Below are 22,950 nucleotides of genomic sequence, written 5' to 3' on the forward strand. Positions count from 1 at the left end.
CAGCAGCCCCCAGCCCTCTTTGCACCAGCTCGGCACAGCCGGGAGCAGCCTCCTTATCTGGCACGTGACGGAGATGACATTAGGCCAAGACTGGGTGGCAACAGCCCGTACCCACTGGGCGTATGGCCGTGTTTACATACCTGCCTACCCAGAGCTCTGTACCCTCACTACGCAGGGTTTCGAGCGGAGGACTTTGGCGAGCCTGTTCCAGCTGCAGGGATCCACATCCCAAGCCACAGCACGCTGCTGGCACGGAGCATTGCTGGTAGGAGAGGGCACGCTGCCTTCAGCTGCTCCCTGCAACTCCCACTGCACTTCTCATGGCACCATAAGGTTGGTACAAACGCAGAGCTGTTTAATCTGAAAGATCACGCACATTGCGTGTCATTAAACTATAATTAAACATTTTTCTGTCAAAGACAACTTCCAGTTAGGACCAATCAGTTATAGTGCAGACTCAAGGGGTATTTCATGACAGCGAAAAGCATCGATTATCAGCTCTCATGCACCTTAAAAACACCATCTTTGCTCCGCAGCACTGTTAACAATAAACAGACCCAGTACCTACAACAGCCACATATAGAAAAATAAATCTCTACGTTGTAAGGAAAAAAATCTGTTTGTAAAACCATACCTGTACATGTAAAGTCCATCCTGTGCCTATTTCTTCAAATAACGTACTCAAAACAACCTCTTAACACACTAAGTTAAATTATTAAAGGAAAGCACTAATGTTAACTTTAAAATGCAAATTTAATCTTTGAACCTTGACTGTAATGCAAAATACTCCTGTGAGAAAAAGACTTGAATAAAGTATTAGAGAAACGTGTGCTCTCATCTCTTCTAAGCTAGTCGCATCTCAAACTATCATTTTTCATAGGTATGTGTGAGCTTAAAAAGAAATATACACACATCAGCAAAATGAGGCCCTGTTAGAGGATGCCAGGTTTTCTGACAAAAATGTGCCATGACACTTTGTGTCTTAATCATTTTACACAAACCTAAGAATTGTCAGTGCTCAGATAAATTATCATTTACCATAAACTTATCTTGCAAAACTGAGCTTCGTTTTCTTCTGTTGTTTTCTCCCCTTCCCCCTTGCCAACAGCTCAGGGAATAGGCATGCAGCTCTGCAGTGGGTTGGCCATATGAACTCTATTAAAAAACTTATTATTTCAAGTTGTTACAGATCAGATGATAACCTCCCTCAAAAGGAAATGAAAAATATGAATAGACTCTAACTGGTATCTAATAAAGAAGTGGAACTGTTGCACTGTGTAAACACTGAATTAGAATAATAAAAGAGGGAGACTCAAACAATGATGCTTTGTGTTTCTCATTACAACCAGTGATAATTCCTCCAGAGGCCTGCTCCTTCCAGCCCTGTAAACATGCAGAAGATTGTAATAGAGTAATATTATTTTTCCACGCCCTGATAAAATATACCTGAAAGGCGTTTCTGGAGCATAGTTTAAAAGGACAACCTGGTTTTCCATTCTGCACATATTCCCTGAAACAACACAGTTTGGAATAAACCCTTCTGGGTGGGCTCCGAATAAATCACCCCTCCAGTAAGATAACTCTTAGAACAACCTCCAAGCATGTGTGTTCAGAGAGCATGTGCGTGCACCTGTGACATTACCTGCAGACTCTCACAAACCTTAGCTATCCTGACGTGTTTATCCCAGTCTTTGCTCTAAACGTGAGTTCTTCTCTTCTACCTGTGCCTTGTACCGAAGCAACAAGAAGCTGCCGCAGCTGATACACAACTGGGTCACTCAGTAGCAAACAAGTGACCTGCACATTAGCAAAGTACTTTGCACTTCGCAAGTAATAGCACACAAACGCATTAGCATTAGATGTAGAGTCGTGAGACTAGGAACAAATGCCTGCGTAACAAATTTATTGCCAGTTCAAGTTCTTTGACAGATAACGAGACACCTAGTATCCTAACCAGCAATCTGCCTTTTTAATGCACAGAAAAACAATTTGCCTCCCGTTGCAGGTCTGTATTGACTGATTCCACATACCCCCACACGTAACCTTACACGTGAGCAATGCTGAGGAGCTGAACCATCTTTGCAAACCAATACGTGCTCAGCGTGTGCAAGGTTCTGTACATTTTGCCCTTTCGAATTCATCCCATCTGTTTATACCCTTTCCATCTATAGTTGACCATAATTTTCCAAGGTTTCAAATTCACCCTTTTCCTTTCATTTTTTCCTATCTGATGTACATTGTAATGATATTAAGACTTTTTTTTTTTCTTTAAAGAACTAGCTTAACTCAATTTCTTTCCACATTGTTTGTCCAAACTGGTTGGCTGAGTGTGACCTTTTCTAAGGTATTTGGCAGAAGCCTGTCATTTGTCAAGTTATTTTTCCAATTTCAGTCAGTGTTAGTTTTAAAACTGGTATCAAATGATTTTTGTTACATCTGATCAAAAAACACTTTCTAGCTGAGCTGACATCCTTTAGTCCAACCCATTAACACTGCAGGAGGCAAACGAAGTAGTACGTGGTGGAAAAACACACAAAAGTCTGGTTTGTGGCCAAAATTCCACCTAGACAGAGCAGTAGGCGGAGGAATACTAGGTCTCTTGAGCCGTATTCCCCAAATCTTGTTAGGAATGATTTTCTTTCCAGAGCAGAAGGTAGACACAAAGCAACAACGCTAAATGTGGGCTTGATGAGATCTGCTGAAGATACAAAGGGACACCACCTTATTCTGCTGCCCTGACATCTCCCATACGCCTTGTAGCCATGGCACATGCAGGGCAAGTTGCTTATTTCTTCCAGCTTTTATTAAACACCAACTGGTGTGTTGGTTCTGGATGCTACTAGAATCAGGAGAGACCAGCTCAAATATCTTCTTATTGTTGCTGCTAAATCCTTACTATTTTGTAAGATTGAGTATGACAGGTCAGAGAGAAGAACAAAGACTTTTATTCATGAAAAACCCTACCAGCCTTCAAAGCAAGTCATATGAGAGATATATGAATACATATTTTTATATCTTGTGGTTAAATTAGAAACAAGATTGAAAATGTTAATGTCCCTCACAAACTCGTTCCATTCTCTCCACATTTTCCTGCTCATTTAAAATGACAAACTGTGTCCTTAATTTGTCCCTCCTCTTACCCCTACTTGTCCTTTGACTCTCCCCTCTTCCCCTTCCTACCATTTCTTGACTTCACATTCACCTACAACCACCAGCTGGATTCTGAGTTGCAATACGCCAAGTCCTGGCATTTGGGGAATCTGGCAATTTGCAGCTAGGAAAAGACCTTCCCTTTCTTGGTTCCCCCAAGCAAACCATAAAGAACAAGCACGGGAGAAAAACATCAACACCACCTAAGACTGCTAAAAACCCTGCTGTTACCTGTCCCAACTGTTCCCAGCTTAAAGCAGAACGATCAGAGTACGCTGACAGAAGCCCGTAACAGGTGCACCTTAAGCAGTCTGGGATTAGTTTTAACATTGAGTTCTGGAAATACCCAGAAGCCATAACTACACAACCGTGCCAGAAATCCCAAGAGACTGAGCTGCCTTCTCAGGATGCACCTGAAATCACCAGCCATGCTGCAGGCTCTGGCTCAGTTACTTTATCTCCGCCAGCCCGCCCTGCCCTCAGTGCAACAGCAGTAACAGCGTGTTCCCTCCTGGGACTTACACTCGCTTATACTTGAGAGGTGAAGAATGTAAGACTGCCCCAAGTGTGCCCCTGCTACTTCAGCAGAGTTTCACAAACCTGCAGAACTGTGGAGAGAGAAAGATCTTGTGGCCGGCAGTCCCAGCACGGGCTGCTCCACCACCGAGCGCGGCCTGTGAGGACAGGCTTCACCGCGAAGCTTGGGCTTGCAAAGGCGGACACCATGTGGAAAGAGGCTTCCTCCTGGTTCGTGGGTCACAACAACGTGCTTCAGAACACAAGCCTAGCACATGTCCCCTGTGCTTCAGTTTGCAGGTGTCTCCTCTGCCTGGTTTGGCCCTCACAGGGCACATCCTTGGCCTGTGAAGAAAGGTGGGCGCAGCCCCTCGCCAGCCCCTCCAGCTGCTTCAGGCAGTGCTGCAGCAGGGCCGTCATCTTCCAGCCTGTGGCTATGAGGACAAGGGGCGCACACGGACCCGAACAGCAACATTCAACCAAACGGACCCATGCAGAAGACACAAACAGTCCAGTGCTAGCCCAACAAACAGAGCACGAGGCCAGGCTCTAGCTCTCTGATAAAGCTATGTTCAGACAAACTCCATGTCAAGGAATGAAATATGTCGATTTAATGCAGTAGACACAACTGAGAAAAAAATGTCTGAGGTAAAATTCACTAAGTAAAGACCGTTTCCTCTGACTTTTTTAACTAGACCAGAATAAGGTATCTGTTTGAGGCAGAAGTGCTGGCCAATTCAACCAGCTGAACATGGTGGAGATGGGGGAAGAAAACAAGTAAAAATTGTCTGCACACGAATGCTTGGGGCCATCAAAACTGGGCACCTATGTTAGAAACCACATTTGCTCACTTGCAGAATTTACGTGTCGAAGTCACACAGGGCAATTTAGTAAAACACAGAGAGCAGCTGTTGTGACTTCGAAAGAAGAAATAACAAGAGGCAAACTTCTAACTGGATGAAACACTCTGGCTACAGGGACAACAGCCTCTAAAGGAGGCAAAGGAACTCAAAGCAGCTACTCAAATTAACAGCCATATAAATGAACTGAATTTCAACCAGACAGTTAGGTACCTCTGAATGCTACCGACTGCTTTATTGGTAGACATAAACAAGTTTACAGCCTCAGAAGACTGCAATCTCCCTTGCCATACAGGAAAGGAAAATCGTTTCTTTTAGAGGAACTTGGAGTTGCTCAACAAAATTAATCTAACACAGGAAAACCCTGCCAACACAGGTGCAACTATAATACACTGCCTGTGCAGCTGGGGAACATGAAAATGGGATTTCCGTGTTCCCATCTCACTCACTAAAGACAGAGCACAAATAATGTAGGTAACACATGCAGCTGAAGAATCTGTAAAAAACAAGCAAGTAGAAAACTTGACAGGACTGCAGAAGTCACAAAGGTCAATCATAAGAAAGTTTGCTAATGTATTAATTAAGGTTTGAGCCCTTCTGAGGAAGCTGCCTTTCACTGACAGCTTAGCTGCAGGGCAAGGAAGAATCATCTGGATCTGTATTTTAGAAAACAAAGTTGAGAGGACATTTTACAGACTTTTGACGCAAGCTGTATTCCTGAAGGATAAATATAATGTGTACTGATAACACTGGCTTCTCTGCAATCTCTGTGTTCTCTGTAACTGGTATTTTTAAATACAGATTACATGCACACAGTTACTAGCTGCAACCACACGTAACAGAAGGGACATACAACAAATGGCAGAATAGACTCTTTGCTATCAAAACACTACTTGGGTTAGAAGTCAAGACAAGAAGCAGACATTCCTGTTTACTATTAACTCATCTGCAGCATTTTAATCAGAGATACATGTGGAAAAAAGGGACATGGGCAGCTATTTGCATCGCTTCCCATTTCTGTGTTTCTAACTGGAAGCAAAAAGACTGCAGGACATGTGAAGATGACGTGTGCCATCACTGCTTGTCAGCTATGCCTTGTGCTCTGCTCTGGGCGCTGAGGCAATACATTCAGCTTCAGAGAAACAGTATTTTTCATGACAGCTTATCTCAAGCTCCACAAATCTGTCTGCATCAAAAGAACAACAGAGGGCAGATTTCATGGGAACTAAAAGAAGTGTCTACACTGAGAAAAACTAACCCAACTGGCAGCACCACAACTTTGTTTAGACTATGGGAAGTTCAGTAAGCCACTGATAAAGATGTAAGGGTCGCACTGCAAGGGTGTGATACAGAAAGGTATGTTTTCCTCAGAAGAGCAGTGCTTCTGTTGTAAAACAACCTGAGTATTTCTAACCCTACCAAATGACCCTCTCACATCTCTTGCCCACACACGAGTGAGTAACTAAATCAACTGACTGATGAACTTCCTGTATCTACAGATACAGCATCACCCCACCCGCCCACTAAGGGAAAAGATATTTACTATTAATGAAAAACAACACTGGCTACCGGCAAAGTGGCTATAAGAGACAAAAGTGGAAGGGAAAGGATGAGAGGTTTGATGGAGCTGTGGAGTATCACGGTCCCACAAACCTGGGAGCCTTGGGGGAATAGACTTTTTCTCCTTTCCTACAGATACAGGAGTAGCTCTCTATTTAGACTCTCAGCAGGCTAACTTTTCACAAATACTTTACAGTCAATACAATAGATGGGAATTCGCATTCTTATGCTACTTTCTCATGAATTTGTGTTTTATTGCTCCATTTTCAGAAGCCATTGACGCTTTAGTAGTCAATATAATACGGTACTGCACAGCAAACACATGAAACACATGTTTGGAAATGACCTGGAAACACATAATGGAGAGGGTAGAATGAGTAAGACTAAATAGCCTTTCATTTCAACCTGGATACTAGTGCCAGCAAGAAAATACAATGTATTCTCAAAAAAAAAAAAAAAAAAAAGCCCATCAAAGCCACAAAAGCAATATTATGTTGTGGAGCTGTGAGTAACCTGACAAAGGAAGCTGTAGGTAGATTAGTGCAGGTCGGTCTAAACATCAATTGCATTCTCAGGCTGGCCTCTGATTCAGGCTGCTACCCTCAATATTGAAAGTTAATACATAGGAACAATGGAAAACAACTTTCCTCCTGGCCGTATTGGTGAGGTTTAATTGAAGCAGAAGATGAGAATCACCCTGTGATTTAACAGACACATTCTTCCTCTTAGGACAAACTGGTAAGACAGAATTTATTGTACAGTAGTTTTGCAGTGTTGAGATATCATCATCATGTTCTGTTTTCTACAAGTCAAAATGAAGGCCCTGCTTCTGGCTGCTATGTTAAATTGTATTTCAAATAAAAAGCCATCCTAAATTCCTGGCAAAGTACAAGGTTTAGGTCAGTTCTGTAAGGAATTTTTGTCAGCTGGAAAAGGGCTTCTACATGAAAGATTAGTAATAACGAATACCAGCCTCTTTAAAAAGTAATGCTTGTTGAATTTATCATCACCTGCAAGACTGGTTATGTTAATAATCCTTCACATTATGCCAAGTAGACTGAAAATAATTAATAGTTCACAAACAACCTTCCCACAGAAGTTTCAGTGCCAATGCTGTTTTTACTGATTAGAATAAATTAAAAATATAATCCCAAATATTCAGGCCTTGAATACAACTTCCTTATACCCAAGAAACTACCATGAAAAACTTATTATAAATCTCTCACAGCATTACCCTGTCAAGGGTGATCAAGTTCCTAGATCAAAGGTCACTGGGGAATTTCAGTCTCACCATTCAGAATTCTTAAAGTCCACTCTGTTCACAAAATGTAAAAGTTAATTCAATGTATGCACACAGAGGTTCCACTGAGCGAGCTCTGCTGAGCTTCCACAAACGCTTAGGATTCAAAGGGTGAGACCCAGCGTTGTGTGATGTCTTCCAAAAATAAAAAATAAAAAAAAATGGACCTTAGCTGATGTGATATTGAGGCGGTACTCATTAAATCCTGAAGGCTCTCCGTCTCACTGGGCAAGCTCTTTCCTCCTCTTGTATAAAGTAGCTGCGAAACAATGCTCAATTGGTAACATGTCTCGAGCCAGCAATAAGGAATGTCTGCAAGGACACAGGCTTGTGAGAAAGGATGAAGAGGAAGAGAAGGAAATCGAGAATAAAGCAAAAGATGGAAGTGAGGAAGGTCAGAAGGTTGTTTACACATTTACAGCATCTCTAAAATAGAGTCACACCCCAGAGAGATGCAGGTGGCAAACTGATTTCATTAGAAAAACCACAATGGTTCAGAGACAAGGTTCATTTTTCCAAGTATCCTGTTTCCAGCACTGCTCATACCCAGCTGTTGCAGGGGAAGGCTCTCAGACACCCTGCTTGGCTGTGTTAAATGGGATTCCCACAGGACAGGCCTGAAAGGTTTTGCTAAAATTCACCACCAAACTAAAGTAACGTTACCCAAGGCAGAAAACAAGATCTGCTATTCAGAGCATGCCAGGCAAGGTCATAAAGTTTAGAACCAGCTCAGGAAATGTTTCCCCAAGAACAGCAATGTGTATGGCACACAACATGCCAACGCAACTCCCAGGTCCTAAAAAATGTTCACATCTGCCTCCACAGCATGGAAAATAAACCTGGGTACTCACTGCTCTGCTAGCCTAGGAACTGGGTACTGGCCTACAAGCAGCACAAGCCCTACCCGGGTGTGACAGGGAGCAGCATTACCACATACACCACGCGGGCTGCTGGAGCAGAGCACGCAGCTTTGTGCAGGGCTCCTGCTCACGGGGAAGGAAGCACCACACCAGGATGACGTGGCTGTGGGTGCTTCACTCATGGATGCTGTCAAGGCAAGAAGCAGGCAAGATCAACTGCATTTGTTTCTCAGCCCTCCGTGAACTTTGGATCTTACGAGCTGCTACCCAGAGCTGCTCAAAATACCCTTCAAGAGGTTTTTCTCCTGACAATTGTGGCATTAATCAGGAAAGAGTCTGTACACTAAAGCTCTCACTCTGCCAAGTCTTTTATTTCTAAAAATACCACCAAAAACTACCACAAGATCTACTATCTTCTCTTCATTTTTTAATTTCTTTCTGCAGTGGTGCAGGTGGGCCAGGGCCCACTTTGCACCAACCTCCTTGGTCACCACCCAGCCAAGGAGGCTGGTCTGCACTTGAGTCAACGCCATCAAGGTCAAAACTGAACCATACATGTACTACTAGTGTTGACAGAAGTCATATGCTTTGCTTTAAAATGTTCTGCAAAATAATCCAGTTGGTGATCAGATCTATGCCTCATCACTTCTGGGGCCCCTTGAGATCGCCTCTGCTGAAGATGATCCAGGACACCGGAGGCTCCAACAACAGAAGCCAGACCCTGAAGCTGCCAGACTCTTCCCACGCTTGGGAATTGCAAGTATTTAGCTGTTGCTTCTCCATTTCTTCCCCTCTCCAGCATCTCAGCTCCAATACCCATCGACCCTTATTGTCAACAGGGACTGAATTCACCAGGAAATCTTCTGCATCGCCCTGACCTCTGCATAAAACGTACAACAGCTATTACTGGAACATGGCACGCGAACATTTAGTGTAGATTCTGACCTGAGGGCAATGTATAGCCCATATGGCCTCAGCAGTTTTCTGAGCTCTCTTACAGGATATGTCTGCAAGAAGCAAACCCAAGTCCACGTATGCGTATGCAGTGAAGGCTCCGCTCTTATCAGACCCCTCCCAGTCCGCTCCTGCTTTTAGCAGGTCACTGCCCCAAGTGACCTCCAGCACGTTGCACTTGCCAATAAAAAACAATAGCCTGAAACTGGAAATACCTCGGGTCTAGCGTACAACAGGACACTCGCTGATTGTGTCAGTGCTCCAAGTGAGCAGCTTAATGGGAAGGGAAAAACACGGCGATTAATTACAGCTGGAGAAAACACCTTGGTACAGCAGACAGACAACACTCGCTCTTATTCAGAAACTTGAGGTTACAGTTCAGGACTGCACACGTGGAAAGTATTTAAGGAAAAAAAGCTGAAATGCGGTTTAACTGGCGACCTCTCACCCACAGCCCGAGCAGCCGGCCACAGGCTGGAGGCAGCGGGTGAGAGCCTCAGCCCCGCGTCCCCAGCCCGGGCCGGCAGCTTCCCGGGTAAAGCAGCCTCTGCGCTCACGTCTTTCTGGCGCTCTACAGCTCTCTTTTTCTCTGGTTCCTGTCCGATTCTCCACCAGCCACCCTTCCTCCATCCCACCCGTTCTCCTCACCCCTCTCCTCCCGAGTCCCACGAGGGGAGAGCCCCAAAACGCCCCCCAGGGACGGGGCCGTCACCTCCCCGGCCGGCTTCCCCGAGCGGGCAGGGGGCCGGCTGTGCCCACGCTGCCCCCAGGCTGTCCCCGGGCTGCCCCAGCCCAGCAGCCGGAGGTGCGGCGGAGCTGCCCGCAGCGCACCCGCCCGAGGCTCTCCCCCGGCGCTTCGGGAGGCAGCGCCGAGCCCCCAGGGGCCGCTCCGAGCCGGGGCAGCCGCAGCTCGGGGCCGGGGCCGTGGGGAGGGAAGGGGCGAAGGGGCAGAAGCGAAGCGGCCGCGTCCCTACCCGGCTCCGCTGGCGGCGGCTCCCGCAGGCTCGCACCGACAGGGCGGGCACGGCCCGGCCCACCGGGGGCGGCTCGGCTCGGCACGGCTCGGCTCAGCCCTCTTCTCCTCCCACTCCTCCCCCTGCAGGCCCGGCCCGAGCGGCATCTGGAGGCGGCCGGCTCCTCGCAGGGCGAAGCCGGGCACCCGCCACTTGCCCCCCGGGCGTTTCTCACCTCGGCCCCGAGCTGCGCGGCCCCGGGAAGGGCAACAACAGCCCGCGGGGATCGCCACCAGCACAGGGCTTTGTGCTGCTTCCCCCGATGGATTCGTGACCTCTCCTTAACAACTGCCTTCTTAAGGGAAAAATAATATATCCTGCTGGTCTCCTCCAGCAGCGATGAGCCAGCAATCGCTTCTGTGTCTGGAAGTGGTTGCTTAATAACCTAAATACAGACACCCATCCTAACAGCTATATAAATCCAGAGCAGCTGTGATGAAAACCCTACAAGCAGCTGGGAAGGAACAACTAGGAGAAACAATTCTGTTCCAGACTTCATGAAGTGTCTTGCACTTCAGTCTGTCTCAGAGACTTCTGGTGCTTTTGAGTTTATATCCATAGCAAAATTCATGGATTTTGACTGAGGTATCTCTCCAGGACTGACTCTTGGCAGCATTTTTCCAGCAGCTTTTATGGCATCTGTAGGTTAAACCATGCTCTGAAAGCACACTGCTTCCTTTCAGCACCCCGGTATGAACCAGAACAATGCACCTATACCAAGGGAGCTCGCGTGCCAAGTTAAAGCCAGAGAACAGCCAGCAGTGAAGGTGCTGCTGGCTCTCGTTTTCAGCCAGATGTTCCTACGGCAGATCCTAATCCAGACATCCCATTTCCACCTACAGGACATGGACAAGACTTCCCTGCTTCCACCCTCTTCTGTCCCTGTGCAGACGGTGCTCTCTTAGTGGGTGCTGTTGGGCAGGCACAGAGCACAGCTGTGGCACCAAAGCGGGGCCTGGAAAGGTGGAAATAAGTACTCAGCTGCTGGGGGACAAGGCTGACTCCCTCCGTTGTGTTTTCTCTTGCCTTTGCTGTGAGGAAATCTTTGAATGTCCACTAGCACAGCTGGTCTTTTCAGGCTGCAGGCAGCTCATTTGCCCAGCACACTCAGCTCCTGACCACACGTTTCCTCTTGCCTCATTGTCAGTTATCAGCGCGTTTAGTATTCTTCTGATACAACAATCCTATGCCTCTCCCCCACCAGTTCCAAGCATCCTTTGTATTCTCATCACTATCTATCACTGCCTTCTATTCTTCTTGCTTTTTCTTTTTACTCTCATTAGACACCTTGAGGAGGGCAATTTTCCTGGAAGGCAGCTTACTGAAATTGACCTTGCCTCATTATCTGAGCAAGGCCCCAGGAGCTATTTACATATTTTCCTGATAAGAAATGAGAATGTCCTGATGATCCTCTGAAATCGACAAGGAATTGCCTTAGTGTTGTTCAGTGTTTCTTGCTTGTCTGCACTTGCCTAATTCTCATCATGTAACAGTACTGAGTACAGTTACAATATTGTTATAACACTGTTTGAAGGAAAAAGCAGTATCATGCTCTTGAATTTAAGCACTGAAGATATGTTGTCAATACCTAGCACTTATAGATTATGTAAATTTGGAAGGAAAATTTTTCATACAGATTTTTAGTTAATTTCTGCCTGTTAGGTTACAGCTGCATCCCATTTTTAAATATTTTTTTTTTTCATGCAACCATTAAGGCAAAAAAAAATTAAACTACAATTGCTTACATGTATTTTTTTTAAAGATTGATATTTTCTTTTATGAACATTGCTTCAAAGACCTGGAATCCTGCAAGAAAACCCAACGCAAACACCCCCTCTCTCTCTCCACATGTTACAACCAGCTTCTGGCAGCAGCACCGAGAGCTCCCCACGGCCAGCACAGGGTGACTGCCCGCACAGGGCTCGGCAGCGCTCGGCTTTCTGCCTTCATGGGGGCAGAGAAGTCAGCAGGAGCAGTAGCCCCCAGGCAGTGGGGAGAGCCAAGACCAAGCTGTGGGCAGAGCAGGGGGTCTGAGCCACACAGCCCTCCCGGCAGCCACGTGTCCTGGGCAGGGAAACACAGGGCAAGTGGGCCTGTTACTCCCAAACACTTGCCTTGTGTGAGGGGATCTTTGCCCTTTACAGCTTTGGTCAGCGGTCTGGCCTTGACAGTCCCACTCATCCTGTCCATGGCATTCACCTGGGGCAGGCCCCTCAGATCTTACTGCAAGCAGGTTGAAGGGAGATCTTTGAATTTATGGTTCCTCTAACCACTGAAGTCAAATCCTGCTATGGGCATTTCCTGAATTTGGAAAGGCTCATCTAGATGCTATCTGAACACAAGACTGACTTAAAAGCTCTACGGATACATCATTAAGATGAGAAACACCTACACAGATGATCAGATGGCAAGCTTCCTGCCAAGGAGCAAATTCCACCATCCTGACCCAGATGAGCTGTCCCTAACACAGCACTTCAAAGACTGTAAAGCAGATGCCTAGAACATACAACTCCACACGTCCTTCTGCAGCTGTACCAAATCTGTCCTCATGTGTGAAAATCCTTCTGAACTTGGGTTTTGCACAGGTGCACTCGTTCATTTCCTGGCAAGCTGCTGATGGAAATGGTGTGAGTTCTGTGCAGTTCTATGTGCAACACTTCATTCAACTGAACATTGCTGAGCTGTTTCCTTATCTGGCTATACCCAACCTGAGCAGTGCTGGAAACAGAATAGAAAACTGCACAGAACAGAGCAGGGGTACCTGAGGTATTGGGGAGACATCCTCTGTTACAGATGCAGGATAGTGCCCACCCTCAAGGTCTCTCTGTCAGCAAGGTTGACAAAAGCATTTCTGGGTGCTGGCGCTGCTGGAAGGCAGGTGCTTACCTCCTGCCTATGCGAAAAGGAAGGGCTGGCTTAAGGAAGCCCTAGAAGCTGGCCTTAACCCCCAGCATCAACTGTGCCAGCTGCTCCCTCTGAACAGTAGCTGGGGTGCAAGCCACAAGGCTAGGGTAGCGCAGCTGCCCACTTGGGGACCCTGGGAAACAGGCAGCAGGGCCAACAGATGCATGAGGGACACATGGGCCGCGTGGCTCCTAGGCAGGTTGCGAGTACTGAGGAAAGCGATGTTTTGATGCATTAGGTACTGCACAAGCATGTCATAAATAATCGCCCCTGTACCACGGACCTCGCAGGCTGAAAGGAAGACTTGCACTCACAGCCCCATCCATTAACAGCCTTGACCTTGACAAGGTCCTGAAAACAGGGCTGCGGAGGAACGAAGCAGCAGAACATTTGCAAGTAGCTGCATTCAAGCGGAAAGACAACCCTCCGGCACGTCCAACCCAGGACAGCCGACTGCTGCACAGTTCTGCCACGCTGCGCAGCCAAGCGCGGTACCTCTGGGAGGGCAGCTCATGCAGGGCTGTCTAGAGCAGCCGCTCACCTCTCCCTGACCCTGCGGCTCAGTCAAGCAGCACGGGGAATTTGAAAACACGCTGTACTTGCGCTGCTGAAAGAGCCAGCCGGCTTACTCACCTGTGAGCTTTCTGTGCGCAGCGCCCAGGCTGTTCCACCATCAGCAGCTTTGTGATGTAAAATGGCACTCATCCTGACAGACCATAACAAGGTGGGATTTTTTCCCCCTGCAAAAACACAAGGACACTTGTGGGGTTTCCTTTAACACAGTCATTGCCTGCAAAGTCACTGTAATGCTTTCTGTATTCCCTGGGACATTTTTCCACTTGTTCATTACAAGATCTAGCAACTGCTACAGAATAGCAAGGATTGTAATAATAGCATTACACATTAAGGATGGCTTTAATTACGTGTACAATATCTATGTAAATGCCAGATAGCATCTTCCGCATGAAAGGCAGGGTTGGTTTGTTTGCCTCTTATCCTTGCAGTATGGAATCTTATTGCTTCTTATGATGTAATATTCATTTGGTTAGACTTAATTATGTAGGCTAGTAATTAAATTAACCTTGCTTAAATTAAAGAGAAATACTTTGATACAGTTTTTTTCTATCATGGTGGCTCCTAAAATATCTCCATCAGGACCAGATCCCTATTGTTGAAGGAGCTGTAAAAAAGGCACACAGGGAAAACAGGTCCAGGCAACCCCATGTGCCTGATAATGAGAGGAAGGCACTGACGAATGACATGCGCCCAGCAGCTCTGGAAATGAAGTGCAGGTGTCTGTTTAGGTACCCAAAAGCAAAAGGTGTTCTCAATGCGATACCAGTTTGAAAACCTTGGCCTGACTGTCACACCCAGCATTACACCATAACTCACTCAGTGCAGCTCTTCCACGTGTTTTGTTTAGCAATTTTAGCCTGGTTGAATAATTCCCCAAATGTTCATAGTGACAATGCTCCCATGAAATCCAAGTCACAGAGAAGTGAGGTAGCTTAGCCAAGGTCATGGCTAACTCTGTGGTTTACCTTTAACTGTTCTGCTGTCATAACTGCACCAAGCAGTCATTAGACTCCTGTTTGAGCACAGGTAAACAGATCAGGCCCTTGCTGAGTCACTGGCACAGTCAGAAGAACTCCAACATCCTGCCATGAATAGCAATGCTTAAGGCACAAGCCAAAAGGGAATGGAAGTCTTCAGCTGCTCCAGAGAAACAGCTTCCACTAATGTAGTCTGGCCAGCCAGGCTTGACTGTGTGGTTTGAGTGAGAAAACAAATGTTACCTCCAGATTAAACACAGAAGTCACAGAATAAAACTGTATGATTATGACTACTCCAGAATACTGCACATATAAGGTACAATGTCACAGGCATGCTGGAGAAGCGAAACCAATCCCACAGACTGCCAGGACAAGGGTTGCCAACACAGCTTCAGCTTAGTCCTCCTCTATACACACAGCATGGCACAGCCTTGATTTCTTATTTCCCCTGTGTAAACTGATCAGTGAAGCTTGATCCCAAACTCTCCCTTGTAACTCTCAGGAGGAGGTTGCTCCCAGACTCTCTCCTCCAGATGAGCAACAAGGGAAACATTCAGTGTGGGCCAGGAGAACACAATCCGGCAGGGAGTTACACAAGCGTTTGCTGAGACAGCACTGGAATGTCAGCAAACAGGATCTTTGGGTCTAACCCCAGCTCTGGAGGCAGCAAGCAGCTTAAGTCATCATAAACACCAGGCCCAATCACACCAGCAGGTAGATTTGTTTTGAAAAGCAGACGAACCTCACTGCTTTAAGAGCCACGGTTCTGTTCCCAGCTCCGCATGCAGCCCACTTGCTAGACTATCTGCAAAATAAGTGAATGACCTCTGCCTCCCTGCAGGAAGGATAACTGGCTTTTAGAAGTACAGACACCAATGGGAGCAGTGCAGCATGTGGGACTCAGTGGACTTCTGGGCAGTGGAGCATGTGGGATGTCGTGGACTTCTGGGCGTTGGTAAATGGTGTTATGAGGGTATCTCACTTCCCACTTTGTACTCTTTCTGTGGGCTGGCAGAAGACCTGTTAAACGTGTCAGAGCCATGTAAAACGCACAGCACATGCAAGCTTTGACCTTGTGGCCCATAAGGCGATGGTCATGTCTAAGACACAGACCAATCCAAAAGGAAACAATGAAGATCCTACCCAGACCATAGAGGACTGCAGGACTGGTCCCAATTATTTGTTTACTCTGTCATGTTTTAAACCGGAGAAAAAATAAATTACAGTAATAACAATCAAAGCTTTTGAATTCTCTGTGTATAGCAGTTCTCTTATATCTATGCACTGCATGTGCTTGTTGATGCCAATGCCCTGTAACCGAACGCCACTGCCGTCTGTCACACACAAGTCCTCATTATGTTGCATAACAAATTACCTTTGTTGCCCAAGAGAATGGCACAGTGGATTTTGTTGTTGCCTCGCATAAACTTTAGTCCTGAGAATTCCACTTTGCACTGACGCATCGCTTCTGTCTGATGAGTGCTTTATTTCTGTTGTTAAGCAGCAAGCTTCATGATACGCAGGCAGCCACAGATCCTGAAAAACAAGTTTAGAGATACATAAATACAGCACCATTATGTCTGCAAAACAATCGGCCACGTGGATTCTGACTGCTGCCATAATGCTGGGTTTAGAGGCTGCAGCTACACGTCCTGGGAGACAGCTCCTCTGCGTATTCATGGCTATTGTCATCCGATGTTTTCGTTGGCAAGCAAAAAACAGTATCGTAAAGAAACAAAGAAAGTGGCAGAACAGCAAAGTAATTTTAAACCAAAGATTTCATGGCATTTGCATTTTAGTGTTATACTACTGCTTTTTTGTGAATTCAACCAACATTATCTATTGTTTTCAGTGTTTAGCTACTGTTTAACTGAACAAGATTAATTAAATAGCTCATCTATTAAACAACAAAGCGTGAAAAACCTTTACAAATTCATCTACATGATTACAAAATGTTAGACCTCATTAGATGTTTCTTCTGAGTCTTCTTTATTTATGTTCAGTACATATTTCAGAGGGGAAAAAAAAAAACATTTATTGCCAGGCTTCAAACAGTGTTCCCTTTCTTAAAACATTTTGGTTGGCAGGTTTTTCTACTGGCCTATGACCAATGCTCTGTATAAGTGGAAAAATAGTGGTGATATCTATGAGCCATATTTTGCTACATCTTATAAGGAGTAATGCTATCTTATTTTCATATGTGCTGGCTGTACACTCTGCTCAGGGCACTACTGGAAACCCACTGATAGCCGTTCCCTACTTTTCCTGGACAAAATCCATGGGGGAGGGAGGGAAACAGTCATTACCTAAGCCAACTTCAGGAAAGTCTGAGCTGGCCTGTTGGGATAACCTTAAATAAGGGTAACAATATCTGGATGCCAGCTGGTTTGAAGATACGTATCATGATGTATTCTCCTAACCCTTCTAGAAACATACATTTCAGTCTCCAGTATACAGTTGTCTCCTATGCACTAAATCATTCAGCAATAGTTGAATCTGCTTTTTCATCAGTGCTCCTATCTGTCCTAATGAACATCATTTCCACTGCTCGCCCCACGTTGTTTGTGGCCAAGTAACAGTCATCAAATAAATCATTTGAGACATTGCTGGACAATGGGTGAATAAGTTATTGCTGAGGGACTGGGTTTTGTTTCTATTTACTGGCTGTAGCTAGAAACACTTCAAGCCAAATTTCAATTACAGGACATAAGAAAATCCAGTCTGGGCTTTTTAAGAGAGAGTTGTACTTCAGTAATTTTTTCAGTGTCATTTTCAGACACTGCTGCTCACAGTTAATGATGCTAATACAAAATCTACCTGGGTATTACTGCAGACAATTTAGGAAAGCCTTCATGGGAATGCATAGTTATGATCAAAGATGCTAGGAAGACACATGGATGCTTAGGGTACGGAACAGTGAAAAAATATCGTTGTAGGAAGCTGAGAGATTTGAACATGCTACAGCTGAGATTACAGGAAGTTGTATGGCTGCTCGTACTGCTTGTGGAAATAATCGGTAGGCAAGCTAAGCGGCACTAGGGAGGGAGGGAGACCACAGCCCTGTCTGCTTCAGCATAAAACACCAGCCCTCAATACGTTGGCTCCTTCCTCTCAGCAAAGATGCTGGTAATGCAGGGCCTGGGAAAATTTCGAGTGAAAGACTGAAACTTTTCAGGTCCTGAAAAGAGGTGAATAAGAGAAGACTCAGTATAAGCATACCCTGGAATAAACGGGATTGATGCAGTAGATGGGAACTTATCTTCATGTTTGAATGGGAGGCTATGCAAGGAAATGAAAAGAGTGGAAAACTCAAATCTGAGGAAAAGGAAGCGTGTTTTCACACAATAATCTAACGTGAGTCTAGACAGTAGCGTGGGTGGATAGCGACAAGTCCTGGTTACGCTTAATGCATTGTGAAACTGACCTTAAACTTACCATTCCCTGCTGCCAGCTCCAAGCAGTGACAGCAGCACATCCCACCACAGCACCACGCTCCCGGCACTGCTTCCTCACAGGCACGAGGGCTGGGCTCTGCAGGCCCTGCTTGAGCCCTTCCTCGCCAGCTCTGTTTTCCTGAAGTAGAGGCCAAAATCCCGTGGCTCTGTCCCTAACAAATACACTGCCTATTTAAAGACCATCGCTGGGACACAGACCTGCCGCTGAACAAGGCCTCGGAAGGCTGTCATCCTCAGAACTGTGGCCAAGCCATTTGCATTCATTTTCAAGTCATTTTCAATCATTTTCAAGACCTTTTCATTTTTCCAGTGAACCGCATCAGAGTTGATGCTGAAGCATGACGACCTCAGAAACCATCAACCAGGGCTCAGGAGCATCGCTGCTCTTCCTAGGAACCAGGGGGTGTTGGCACTCGCTTCACACACCCCGGCACAGCCTTACAGATGGGGGAGGCCTGTGGGGGTGACAAGGCTGGGACAGGCTAGATAGAAAGCGTGTTTGAGGAAAATTTGAGGGCTGCAGCACTGCGCACCCCAAGGCTGGGGATGCCGCTCACCGCCACCCCCGGGCCTCCGCTCCCGACCCGGCCCCGCCGCCACCCCCGGAGGGCCCGGCAGGATCCCGGCAGGATCCCGGCAGGGTCCCGGCAGCCGCTCGCTGCCCCCTGGCGGCCGCAGCCGGGCCCCGCGGGGTGAAGGAGCCAGGGCAGGGCCCGGCCCCGGGCTCGCCGTGCCCTCAGCCCGGGGGGCAGCCCCGAGCCCTCACCCCAGCGCCTCAGCGAGCGCGGCCGTCACCCCCGCAGCGCCCTGCCCTGGTCAGTCACACAGCGCCGGTGGCCGCCAGTTTCAGAGAAAGCTCCACAAAGGTCCCGTGGCACGGCCACGGTTTCACACGCAGAACAGCTTGGGTAACTGAGCACACGAAGCTCTTTTATTCTTTCGCACGGCCGAAGCAGAGGTTTTGACATGGAGTCACTCAGTAAAACGCGCCGGCCTAAACGGCGACACAACAGCAGAACATGACAGAAAGCGCACCCTGCCAGGCCTGGAGCACAACAGCTTGTCAGAGGAGCCTGCGGCCTCTCAGGCGCAGAGGAGATGGCAGCAGCAGATCCTCCTTCAACAAGTGTCCGACCCCATGAAACCAGCTCAGCACGAATCTAACCAACCACCCCCTAACAAACACCCAAAGCCCACCCTAACAGCCATGCTAGAGGTGCTTCCAGTACCCTGGCTCCAGGAGCACCCCAGGTGCCTGTGTTTTCACCTACCCGTGCTATAGCTTCTCGTGGCCCCACATGCAGCCCCCCTGAGCCCTCAGCCCAGGCGGGGAACGGGGCTGGGTGCCAGGGGGAAGGGGACATGTCCCCTGGCAGCCTGGGCAGCAGCTTTGGGCTGGGGCAGAAAGCCCCTGAGAGCTAGGGGCTTATCTGAAACGCGTGAGCCCAAGCGCCTCCTGGAAGGAGAGAAAGCAAGCCACCCTCACACTGCCTTGCAGCCCTGATAGCTTTAAGAGCAGCCTTAGCATCCTCTGCTGGATAGAAGAAATACTACCGGCAAAGCACAGGTGAACAAAGAAGCGAAGGAGAGCTGGGAAATTACGTTACTCTTAAAAAGAGACAAAACACAACCCAGAGAGCAGCAAAGAAAGGAACCTAGAAGGGAGAACCAACTTTCAAATACACTAATTACGAATAAATATTGAAAAGCCGGGGAAGGCAGAGAGGAGAGTTTTACCATTTTTCTCTGCAGTTTATCTCCACCTGCTAGGACACCCTGACCTTCCCAGCACAAAGCTGCCTGGAAGGAACTCCTGCACCTCACGCGAGGGAATTCCTTTGCCTCCAGACATAACTTGCTTCCTCCTCAGGAGGACAGGGAGGTTAGGTGTCGGACCCACCTCCCATATCGAAAGGCAGCTGCTTCCTCACTACTTTACCAACATACCAGGCCCTGTGGCAGTCTGTGAGGCACATCCACAGCAACAAGGCAGGTTGGAGGCCAGGCTGGGACATCACCACATCAGTTGGGGTCCAGATCAGTAGGATCCATGGCCAAGCACATTTGGGGCTGAGCTGGAGACGAGCACTCACATCATGGCACTCAGGCAGGGACTGAAGGCACCACGAGGAGCTGAACTGAGTTCCTGGGTCTACAGGCATGGGTGTGGGATGGAGACTCCAGGTAAAGCTGATCAGGCTAATTAGGACCTATTAGTGCCCTCAGGGCCCTGACACTTACAACAGGAGTAGCTTTGCTGACTACAAGCTTGTGGTGATTCCGGAGACCTCACTAATAGGCAAGAAGGGATCTGACAGAAGACAGTTGAGACAGAAGTGTGGGGAGAGACTGTGCTGCTGTGGAGTAAGGTGACTGCAGCAAAGCGGTGCTGCATCACAGCCCCTCCAGGCCTCAGCAGGAAAAGCTTGGGTTGCTTAAAGATAGCTCTTGTAACAGCAACAGCTCCCTCCTGAAATGACTAGAGAGAGGTTCCGTCTCTGACACTGACATCCTAGGAGACAAAATTAAGGAACAACATATTTTGAGGGTAACTCAGAGAAAAAATAAACAAAAAATTAAAAAGCAACTACCGTTATTTCAGTGTTTTACTATGGTATGTGTGATCCCACAGTTAAGCAGGGTTTGGAGAACCAGGCACAAGTTTCTACAATTTCAGTTCCATTTCAGAAATGTGCTCTGCCTCCCTCCATTAGCAACCCAAAGTTTCAAGACAGCTCACACTTCATTGTGCTGGATTTCCTCAGCCCCCCTGGAAAACATTCAATGTGCACATCACATCTCTCCAGATATGATTCTCGTTCCAAGTCTGCAAGTACAAATATAGCAACATCGTGCTCTCCCCATGCGCAGTTACAAGATGTGCTGAAATGTCAGACGCTAAGCAGTACAAAAAAGCACTTTACCACCTTCTCGTTGATGCATAGTGTAACAGAGAAGGCAGAAACTGCTTTAACTTTTGCTGATGTATTAGAGCCAAATGTCCTTCTTCTTTCATATGGCAGAAGTAGAGCTATTAATGCTGCCTCAGTTTCTACAGAGCTTGCAACAGTGCCCTGGCAAGAACATAACTTGAAAACAATCTCAATTCTGCAGGACTCTGAAGACAGCTCCCTCTGCCCCAGCTGGAGGACTGCAGGAAGGTGAAGCTGGCAGAGAGGAGCAGACATGCAGGTAATCCCCCTCCTGCAGGGAGGAAGCAGGGGAGAGGCTGGAAAGCTTCCTACCACCGCAGCTATTGTCTGCCTGCTTCCTCTGGCTTATGGCTAGGGAAACCATCGGTGACGCAGCTGGTGTGGCTGAATGAGCGCAGCAGCAGTCGCAAGGCTCGGCCAACCTGCCCAAGGTCAATTCTTGACAGTCGGTGGTGCTGAGTCAGTCCAGTAAACCAGTGCAGGGTCACTGCCTGTGGTGGGCACTGCTTCTCACACTTCTAGACACGGCCGGTTGGCCATATATCCTTCTGCATGTTTGCATCACCACAAAACCCAACACCACCCAAGTTTTTGAGATATCAACGTTTTCTTTTCTCCTCCTGGATGGGAAATAGAATATTTTGACATACTGGGAATCTTCAATGTGAAAAATAAATAAATAAATACATACATCAAGTGTTTGTTCTGATAAATTTGCATTTTCTCAGGAAGTGAAGGGCCAGGGAATCACTTTGTTAATGTTTCCCATTCGGCTCAAATAATAAGGATATGACCTTGAAGAAGTCAACTGTGACCCGAACATTTTCTCATAACAGAAGATATAATCACTACCTTACCGTGGGCCTTAAGCAATGGGACTGAGATGTTGAATACTGTCCAAAGGAGAAAATGTGTGTCTGAAGGGCAGCATCTTCTCCAAAACCAAAACTCAGTGTAAAAGGAGCTTGTCTGGGAGCTCGCATGTCCTCATACTACCTTTAGTTCTGCCCCATAAGTGACATCACCTACCTCCTCTTGGAGGAGCTTTCAGAGAGGGAATATCTGCCGTGGGTTGATGCGGTGTTATCACGGGTTGTTGACGTGGGCTTTCACAAGGGTGTCTGTACAGCCCCCAAACTGGTCCATTGCCCCCTTCCCTCCAAGGCCATGGGCACAAATCCACTCTGTACATTGGCCGGGCAGCTACAGCAGCTGTGGAAATCCTCAGGCTGAGAAAACTGCAAGGACAAATTTGCTTGGGGTCAAATTTGAACTTCGCTGTGGGATAAGCACCAGGTTAAGCTGAACCACCTCAGAGCATCCTTTAAACAAGCAGCCCTCAGTTCTTCTCTGCTGGCAGGAAGCCTCTTGACTTCAGTGTATCACTTTACTCAAATACTCTCACATTTGCCTGATGTTGAAATTATAAACTGCCAGAGCAGCTAAATACAGGAACAAAATAAACTAAGTATACGAGAAATAAAAGACTATTTTGTATCTTTTCTGATTTTATTGGTAATATTTCTTTCCTTTTTGTAGAGTTCCTTGCAGAGCAGGAAAAGAAATTCTTGTTGCCAAATCGGTACTTAATCTGATGTTTCTCTTTATATATTTGTCATGTGTTCTTTCTTTCTTTCTTCTTTTTAAGGTTCCTCTGTGAATGCAAGTTCTCCACCCTGTCCTAGCCACAATATAACCCATGTAAGTGGGAACTGACCTCTTCGGTGCTCCAGGAGCGAGTCTCAAGGGATTTTTCTTCAGTATTAGGTCTCCAATACTACAAAAACTAACAAGCGCTGCCATTCAGGTCTTTCATATTCTGAGTACAAAATTTAAACTTCTTGCACCTGTATTTCTGGTGCTGGTCTCCGTGGAGATGTCACTAACAATTT

General features: G+C 46.9%; 1 protein-coding gene across 3 annotated transcripts in view; it reads right to left on the minus strand.

The window, feature by feature from the left end:
* Window positions 1–20,289, minus strand: part of PIK3CB (phosphatidylinositol-4,5-bisphosphate 3-kinase catalytic subunit beta) — a 109,884-nt gene extending 89,595 nt beyond the window's left edge. The window contains exons 1-3 of one of the 3 annotated variants that reach the window (XM_068691578.1): window positions 20,073–20,289; window positions 16,046–16,206; window positions 13,751–13,857 (exon numbers count right to left, since the gene is read on the minus strand). The gene's annotated coding sequence lies outside the window, so the exon portion shown is untranslated. Of the gene's footprint in view, window positions 1–140; window positions 361–634; window positions 694–10,174; window positions 10,319–13,750; window positions 13,858–16,045; window positions 16,207–20,072 lie in introns of those variants that run through there. The other 2 variants (XM_068691577.1, XM_068691579.1) reach the window with 2 other exon arrangements.
* Window positions 20,290–22,950: the final 2,661 nt, after the last annotated feature.

Source organism: Anas acuta, chromosome 9, assembly GCF_963932015.1.
Source record: "Anas acuta chromosome 9, bAnaAcu1.1, whole genome shotgun sequence".
NCBI classification, from domain to species: domain Eukaryota; kingdom Metazoa; phylum Chordata; class Aves; order Anseriformes; family Anatidae; genus Anas; species Anas acuta.